Consider the following 9,704-nt stretch of genomic DNA (forward strand, 5'->3'; position numbering starts at 1 on the left):
TCCCAGTTTGTATCTCCAATACTTCTTGACTCAATTTCTTGAATTTCCTTTTCTCACAATCACGTTCTAGTACTATCCATGAAGGGGTGTTACAAAACTCCATGTAGCTTTACAAAAGGTGAAACTAAGGGATAGCTACATCTTGGGAAGTTGTTGCAGATAGGCAAGAGGCAATTGGGTTTTCAGGAACATGGAGCCAATTAGGGTCCTGTACATCTTACTTCACAGAGACACTGTGAGGAGGAGATATGGGGGAGATAAACAAACTGAGCAATGATGTGATGTAAGGGAAAACAGATGGCAGATGTCCAGAGCAGGAGTGACTACAGCCAAAAGAGGAAAATGGCATAAATTAAGGTTAGGACAAAGTTGATAATGAGTTATTTAAAGTTACTTAAAACAACCCAAATCATGGCCATGCTGGAAGAGGAAAGAAAGATCAACAACCTGAAATAAGAATTGTGATGTTCCAAATGTTCATGATAAACCACTGGGAAGTTCTAGATTTTAATTTATTAAACTATATAAAAATATACTATATTATCTTAGTCTGTCTACTGCTTTTCTGCGGGACTTTGCTTTCCTTTCCCCTGCACCCACCCACAAATCAGTAAAAGTAAATTTGGGGTAGAGTACTTGATTATTAGATTTATTAAGAACATGCTGCATATGAAGCTTCCCATTAAGGAGCACTTCATGACACAGATAATGATGTAGGTCTTACCAAACTTATAAAGCTTCTTTTTGATCATGTGACTCTTGTAACCTTGAGTTTTTCCATCATAGTTTATTTTTTTGATGCGTAATAACTTCAAATTATGAAATCTGCGAACCTGGGATTCTGTGTATGTTAGCAAATGGTCCACTAAATGCTAGTTTTATAAGGTGTTTTTTTTCATAATATATATCCAAATTTATTCCAAAGGTGATATCTGTCTGTTATCCTGCAAATATTTCTTCTCTGTTTCCCAGTCTATTGGAATCACCTTTGGTGTTGAAATTCATGATGGGCCATTTAGGGGTTCAAGTTCTGGATTTCCTCCCTTACCTTGGCCTCTACCAACAGACGTCATACTTGTCACAACCTATTTCTTCCTTACCAACACACACACACACACATCCGTGTGTGACTTACTACTGGCCTCAGTCTACCGCTGCTGCATTAGAACTTATGTAGTGCATTGCTCACCTGTTTTCAAGATTGAGGCCCAGCACACAGACTGTCAGACCTGCTGATTCCCATGATCAGGTAGATACTGAAAACTGTCAGGGCAGCTGGGCAGCATGCTGTGGTTGAAGCAGGAGCCGTCACAGGCTGGAAAAAGAGCAAGCACGGGCTTTGGCTGGAGCAGGAGTAGTCTGTCAGAACTACCAGGGAGCTGGGAGTATCCCCAACAAGATAGTAATGTTGAGCAAACTGGAGGGCTGCTTTCACTAGGAGCCAATATACCTACTTGAGGTCACCTGATTAGACCCTTGCTTGTGGATTGGCTGAACCCTCAGGACTTGCAGGGACTTAACCTCTGATGACCTATCAGGCGCAGAACACTCAGGTTCAGGGATGACTCATCAGACTCAGAGATGACTCATCCTCTGACTCTGAACACTCATTACAATACACCCCCCCACACACACCTGAAAAGGTTTATCGGGGTATGACTGATGGAATTCTTTAAGTAGGGCAGGTGTATATACATTGTCAGCTGTGCATGTACATTCCACAAATGATCAGCTGGATCATAACCCTCCCAATCAACAAGGTACATAAGCTTCCTCAGTGAACTTTGGAGTCCAAGATCTGCTTAACCAGGTACTCCTCATGTCCCTGGACCATGACGGATGCTGGTGGAGGCTGAACTCATCTGGAAAAGGAGTTCTTGAGACATGGAATACTGGATGCATTTTCATCATCTTGGGCAGTTGGAGTTTGAAGGCTACAGAGACTGATCTGCTAGATGGGCCAACATATCAGTAATCCAGCTATCATGAAGTTCAGGTAGAGACAAAGTCAGCATGGAGAGCCATACTTTATCTCCAACTGTGATGTAACAGGTTCCCTGCCAATGGAGAGTGGCGTACCATTTGAAATCCTGTTTGCTCAGTTCTAGGTGGGCTTTCAACTCTTCCTGGATGCAGTGTTCCACTAGGTTGGAGGCTATGGGTACATGGGAAACTTGTGGCATAGACAGATGGAACTGGGAGGGGAAACCATAGCTGGTATAAAAAGGACTCTGGTGGGTTAATCTCCCACCAGAAATGTTATACCCAAATTTGGCAAAAGGGAGGAGTCAAACCCAGTCATTCTGGTGGTAATTGATTAAACAGTGGAGGTATTGGTCAAGTATTTGGTTTTCGTGTTCCATCTGTCCATATGTCTAGCAGTGATAAGTTGAGGAGACCAATAGAGCCACATCCAAGAACTTGAACAGCTCTCTCCAGAAATGTGAAATGAGCTGTGATCTTCAGTCAGATGTAATGTTAGACAATAGATCATGGAGTCTGAAGACAGGGTTGAAAAGCAGTCATTCTATTACGTCCAGTGTGGGAATTTGAAGACACAGCATGAAATGGAACATTTTTGTAAATAGGTTGACAATGACTAGCACAGTTGTGTGGCACTGGCATTTGGAAGTTCAGTGATAAAATACTTGTAGATAGGTTGAGACAGAGTTCTCAATGGAATCAAAGTGCCTAGAGGAAGTCTGGCAATAGAAGTCTTCATTCAAGTGCATATGTCACAGGAGTTGATGTACAATTCAATAAACAAATGCAGTTTTGACAACCAAAAGTTCAAGACACCAACCTCAATATTTTCCAATGACTGAAATGGCCAGCCAGGCACAAATCATGACATAGCCAGAGTATTGCTAGAAGTGGTTGACCATTAGAGATATAAATCTGGTCTTTAACCAAGAGAATCTTGTTCTTGACCAAGAATTTTGAGTCAGGAGCTAGGTCAATTTCAGTCAACATAAATTTAGCTGCAAGTGGATCAAGGTGCAGGAGGGACTTCACAAGAGACAGCAAGGGTGTTGTTCACTGCCACATTAGCAAAATGGCATGGTTTCAAGACGGTGGCAGGTTTTGGAGTGTCCCATTTCCTTTGTCTTTGTGCTTACTCTTACAACACAACCATTCCTGGCACCTGAGGGATAAGTCAGGATGAAATCAAACCTGAAAAAAAGGGACCAGTGAATATGGCATTGATTGAGAGCTTTTGCAGTTCACAAGTACTCTAGGTTCTTGTATCCATGTATGCCTGGACTGGGAAACATTCACCTTCCAGGTGATGGCACCATTCTTCAAAAGCAGCTTCGATGGCCAGCAATTCTTTGTCACAGATTTCATAGTTTTGCTCCATGTGCATCAGTTTCCAGGATTAAAATGCACAAGGATGAAGCATACCCTGGGGCCCATGTCGCTGTGACCATACTACTCTAGTCACATAATTGGAGGCATCTGCTTCAACAACAAAGGGTTTTGCTGGGTCCGGATGTACCAAGGTGCGTGCTGATGTAAACACTTTCTTTAATAGATCAAAGGTGGACTGGGCTTCTTGTGTACTAGCAAATATACTATTCTTCCAGAGCAGCCAAGTAATCAGGGTCACCATCTTTGAAAACCCCTGGATGAATCGCCAATAAAAATTAACAAATTCCAGAAAATACTGGACATCACAGACATTTCTTGGGGCTACCCAATCCATGATTGTGGATACTCCTGAGGTCCATACCTGTCTTGCTGAGGAAAATGACATAGTTAAGAAGTTCACAGAAAGGTGGGTGTAACTTCTCATGTTTCCTATACAGGCCATTTGCTTGTAGAAACTCAAGTACCAGGCAGACATTTTGGTTGTGTAGTGCTTGATTTTCTGAAAAGATGAGGATGTCATTGTCATGGATCCACAGGGTCTCGTGTAGTCAACCTGTAACCAGTCCCTTGGGAGTGACCCCTCTAGGGCCTCAAGACTCCAAGACTGTGCCTTCAGTCACCAGCGAACCGTGTCTCTCTCCGTGGCTCCCTACAGTGGATCCAGTCAAGGCGGACTCCTACAGGAGGCTTGTATTGTACCCCTTCAGAGATCAATACTCTTATTATTTACAGCAACAGCAAGCACCCTTTTCAAAAGAAGATAACAATTTTTAGTCACCTGTTATACAGAAGCTGAAGTCTTTGGGATAGCACAGACAGGCAAAAATTAAGCTATAGTCCATCCTGACCAAGCCTATGTAAATGCCAGCCAACCTGTGATGGTTTCCATCTGTGTCCATGTTTCTTTATTCCAGTTCCAGGTGAGAGCAGGAAGCCTCTTCCAGAAGCCAACTCTTTATCCCCTTATGGTCATCTCTCAGTCCTTTCTTCTCCAGGCAGGGCCTTGCTGAGTTCACAACTGCACCTGAAGGAACTTCCCACTGTTGAGTATAGATTGTTCAATCATTGGGGCTTCCATTGTACTGCTGGATCCCCTGTTGATCTGGGTTGGTTTCAGCCAGTTCCTTAACAACCCATTCATTTCACCCAGACAGCAAGGTGACACACACACACTCACACACCTCATATCTCCTGCACTGTTCCTGGAGGAGTGTTAACCCTTTCCACTCGGGTGGCAATGCAAAGTATAGGAGGAAACTGAGGCATACATAGGACTTATAGAAATACTACCCAAAAATGCCACTTCATCACAATCATCCAAGTAGATCACCATTAACTGGTCTAGATTAGAACATCCATGAAAATGTCATTGACAAAGTTTGGAAATGTGTCTGGGGCACTGGACAGAGTGAAAGGCATAACTAGGTGCTCAAAATGTCCATAACAGGTGAGAAACTCAGTTTGATTTGTCACCCTTCCAAATTCCGAGTAGATTGTAAGCACTGTGAAGATCGAGTCTGGTAAATAATTTGTTGTAACCTACCCTTTCCAACAACCTGTTGAAGGGTTGGAAAGGGATACTTGTTTTTAATAATGATTTTGTTCCACGCATGATATCCTATGCAAAGACACAAGGAGCCACCCTTCTTTTTAACAAACGGAATCGGAGCTCCAGCAGGAGACATTGACAGGCAAAGTAAATTCTGTGCAAGATTCTCGACAACATATTATTATAAGGCCCTGAGTTCTGGCTCCAAGAGGAAATAAATCCATCCAAATGGAATTCTGGTCCTCTGGCTGGAAGTTGATGGGGCAGTTATAGGGTCTGTGTCAGTTGTCAGCAGCAGTAGCTTGACTCAAATCATTTCTTGCATCTTCCAAGAGATGTTTGGACCATGGTCTGAGAGCCAGGGAATGCTGAACATGGTCAAGAAGTGTGTTGAATTGGTTAAATTAAACTGCAGAGTTTCCTGATGGTCTTGGATTTCGACCTGGAGGGGTGCAGTTTCATGCATGACCGGACTTGAGGACAGCATGCTACTGTCAGTCAACTCCACTAGGTCTGGGGTGAGGTTCTTCCTCACTGCAAGGAGGTTAGTTTTGGCAAACTCCACATCCATAAATTTACTAAACATCAGAGTCCACAAGCTCAGAGTTGGATACAGTTCACCTAAATTATAGTTGGGATGCAGAGGCGGAGCAAGACCAGCAGGTGTGGAAGGTAACAATTTTTGGCTGCCAAGATACATACATACATTCATAGATAAGATGGGTGAGGTAATATCTTGTATTGGACCAACTTCTGTTGGTGAGAGAGACAAGCTTCTGAGCTTACACAGAGCTTTTCTTCAGGTAAGCTCAAAAACTGGTCTATCTCACCAACATCAGTTGGTCCAGTAAAAGATCTTACCTCACCCACCTTGTCTCTCTAATATCCTGGAACTTACACATCTACGACAATACTGCATACGAGATACATGATGGCAGAAGAGGAGGTTCATGTGAAGGACTTGACTCCATGGTTATGTCCAGCTGCAAACCCTCTAATGGGGCTGGACACAGTCTTTCCCAGGTTTTCCAAGGGTCAGTCTTGATTTAAAGGGGCATTCAGTAGTGAAATGGCCTTGTACACCACAGTGTAGGCAAAGTCTGTTCTGCCACCAATACTCCTTTTCCTGATCTGTGAGGTGCCTTTGCCTCACTTTCGTCTGCATAGGCTCTGGCCCTGGAACAGCCTCTGGGGATGGCCAGAATGGAGCAGAGAGAGACTGGGGATGTGGGTTTGTCCTCTTCTTTTCTTGGCATTGCTCAGACAAATGACTGGTAGTCCAGATATACAATTCAATATATGAGTTTAGAATGGGACAGAAATGGTAGCTCTGGGCTGCCTGGTTCCACTCCATATCAGCAACCAGATGCCAAAAGTAAGCAGCATGTGCCAATCTGGGCCAATGGCCTTGTCAGAGAAACTTCAGCGGTTTCAGCGGCTTTAGTACTACAAGTGCAATTCAGATAGTCTAATGTCAATGAAAAGGTGTGGATGAACTCACTGAAATTAGTAAGGATCAGGCTAACCTATTCCAGAAGTGGCAAGACCCAGTCTAGGGCTTCACTGGTCAATAAATTGATGATAAGCCCACCTTGGTCTGGTCATCAGAATATATTATGGGAACATCAAGAACAAAAGGCAGCATTGGTTAACAAAATCACAAATTTCTGGCAGTTCCCTCCAAACCTTGCCAGAGATGGACCTTTCCAGAGGGACCATAGCCAGCACTACTGGAGCTGCTGGGATTTGTGAGCAGACAAAGGCATTCTTCAGTTGCAGCTGGGCAAGTTGATCCTGAAGGTTCTGGACCCACTTCATCATCGCAGTGCTGAACATCCCAGGGGGTTTCCATCTCAGGCACTGGAGCCATACATGTAAGGAAAAGTCTGCTCAAATTGTCAGGACAGTCAGACAACCAACAATGGCTTGAGCAGGAGCAGACTTTCAGAATTACCAGGCTGCTGGGATTATCCCTGAGACGGTAGTGATGTTAAACAGACTGGAGTGGCTGCTTTCATTAGAAGCCTATATACCTGCATTGGGTCACCTGTTAGACTCTTGCTTGTGAATTGGCTGGACCCATAGGACTCACAGGGAATAATTACCTTAGATGGTTTATCAAGCTCAGAACAGTCAGGGTCAGGTATGACTCAACAGGCTCAAGGTTGACTCATCAAGCTCAGAACACTCATCACAAAAGCTGGGTAAGCTCTGCAGTAGTGGGGAGTCACAGCCGGAAAGGAGGAAGGGGCATAGAGAGAGAGAATCAGTTCCTAAAACACAGTAGTTATGCTATGTTGTAGTCAAACAAATTCTTAGTGCCCATTGCCATTGAAATTTTTCTTTATTAACTGCCTTCATAGAAGGTCCTTGGTTTTCTGTCTGCAGTGAATAAAGTCAGAGCTAGAAAATCTATATAATTACATGCGTGTTTTTTAAAAAAAAAAAAAAGCAGAAGAAGTCCAGGCTGTAGCTAAGAGAACTGTAAGAAAATAGCTATTTTTCTGATAGAGTTTGGTGAAGATGTCACTTAGCCCTGGTCTATACTAGGACTTTAGGTCGAATTTAGCAGCGTTAAATCGATGTAAACCTGCACCTGTCCTCACGATGAAGCCCTTTTTTTTTACTTAAAGGGCTCTTAAAATCGATTTCCTTACTCCACCCCTGACAAGTGGATTAGCGCTTAAATCGGCCTTGCCGGGTCGAATTTGGGGTACTGTGGACACAGTTCGACGGTGTTGGCCTCCGGGAGCTATCCCAGAGTGCTCCATTGTGACTGCTCTGGACAGCACTCTCAACTCAGATGCACTGGCCAGGTAGACAGGAAAAGAACCGTGAACTTTTGAATCTCATTTCCAGAGACTGTGGGAACTGTGGGATAGCTACCCACAGTGCAACACTCCGGAAGTCGACGCTTGCCTCGGTACTGTGGAAGCACTCCGCCGAGTTAATGCACTTAATGCACTTAGAGCATTTTCTGTGGGGACACACACACTCGAATATATAAAAAAGATTTCTAAAAAAACGACTTCTATAAATTCGACCTAATTTCATAGTGTAGACATACCCTTAGAGAGGCCCAAATCCAGTCTTCTAGAAGCATGGCAGTAATACTAGCCAGACAAAGATAAGTTTTGCCTCTCAAAACTGAAGTCATATGCGGCTCACTCAATATTTTAAACTTTATTGGATTAACAGTGATTGCACAATAAATCCTAATCTATCTTGTCTGTGTCTCAAAGTCCTACTTTAAACTGAGGGGCTCAACTCATCTGTCTTATTTACCTCAGCAACCACAGTCTTCCTTTTTTACATGTGAAATTTTTGCATAGAATCTCAATTTTCTATTTATTCAAATAAAAGTACCTACTTGTTTATCAAAGATAAATAGACATATAGTCGTTTTTTCTTTTAATTTCATTAGAAAACCTCTTTGCGTTAGATAGCTACAATTTCCAAAAGCTGGTCTGTATAAAGAATTTTTGTTTTGAAGTAAAGTTAAATTATTTAACTGTAGCTGGAATTTTCTGCAAATGTATTGTGATCTCCTCTAAAGTTCCACACTCTCATATCTACTTGCTTTCAAGAGTAAGCATCTGATGTTTTCTAATTAACCTAAATTGAAGAATGTAGGCCTTATAAAGCAAAAAGAAACCATTGGTCGCGATGGTGATATTCATGTACAAGACTATGTTGGTGTCTGGCAACTAGCATTTGTGATGGCCTCTCTATTTATTAACTGTCAATGTAGTCTAGTCAAAGATGGATTAGTGAGCATAGTACAGGTGAAGAGGTCAAACATGCAAAATAAATATAATTTATCATATGCTTCTGAAGTTTATCAGGTGGCTATAAAATGGGTTATCAAGACCATACATGTGGTGTAATTCATAACATGTATATTTTATATATAAAAATGTAGGAGTTGGAACAAAGAGGATACTGCTGCCTTTTAAGAACTACCTTGACAGTACAAGTAATTTTTCTATAATCATAGAAAGTAAATACTAGAAATATAGTTTATTTTATACCAATATTCCATTTCAGAAAGTGCAGATATGTCTTTTGCTATCCATTTGACACATTTTTATTTTTTCACTAGGTTTAATATCAAATAAAATATTTATTGACATTCTTCTTGACTTGATTACTTTGAACCTTGGAACAAACAGCCTTCCTGATGTATGGATGCGCTTCACAGTTTCAGATGTAAGTTTTAATTGCTGTTTTCATTTCTGTAGATCTCATCACTTGAACGCTTTGCCAGTTTGCCTAGTGAATATGCAGTTCTGGGCCTTATCCTTACCATAAAGAAGCACAAAAAAAATTTTTTTAAAGGGCCTTCCGAGTTATTACTCCCATCATTTCCTTTCTATAAGAGTAAGTTTGTGGATGCAGCAATGACAAGATTTAATCCGTATTTTACTACTATATTTATTTATGCTTTTCTCATTTATAGTATATGAGTGTCTTGGACATTAATTTAATTTATTCTCACAACATCATTGTGGGGATAGGAATCATCTCCAGAGGGGGAACTGAGAAAAAGCGACATTAAGTAACTTGCCCAAGACTGAAGTAGAATCAATGGCAGAGCTGCAAATAGAACCTACATCTCCTGAGTCAATCCGGTGCTTAACCACAAGACCGTTTTTGCTCTTTATTCAACGGTAAATCCAAGATATGGGAATAAGTAGGCAGAGGTTGGACCTGCATAGTGTTAAATATGTTTCTTCAAGAATCTTGAATTTGCTGTGATACCATTAGATTTCCCAAATGATTA

General features: G+C 41.8%; 1 protein-coding gene across 1 annotated transcript in view; it reads left to right on the forward strand.

The window, feature by feature from the left end:
• Positions 1 to 9,112, forward strand: part of LOC140911204 (zinc finger protein 862-like) — a 59,421-nt gene extending 50,309 nt beyond the window's left edge. Inside the window, exon 12 of the mRNA XM_073343746.1 lies at positions 9,024 to 9,112. The gene's annotated coding sequence lies outside the window, so the exon portion shown is untranslated. The remainder of the gene's footprint in view (positions 1 to 9,023) is intronic.
• The last annotated feature ends 592 nt before the right edge of the window (positions 9,113 to 9,704 follow it).

The sequence above is a fragment of the Lepidochelys kempii genome, chromosome 5 (assembly GCF_965140265.1).
Source record: "Lepidochelys kempii isolate rLepKem1 chromosome 5, rLepKem1.hap2, whole genome shotgun sequence".
Lineage (NCBI taxonomy): Eukaryota > Metazoa > Chordata > Testudines > Cheloniidae > Lepidochelys > Lepidochelys kempii.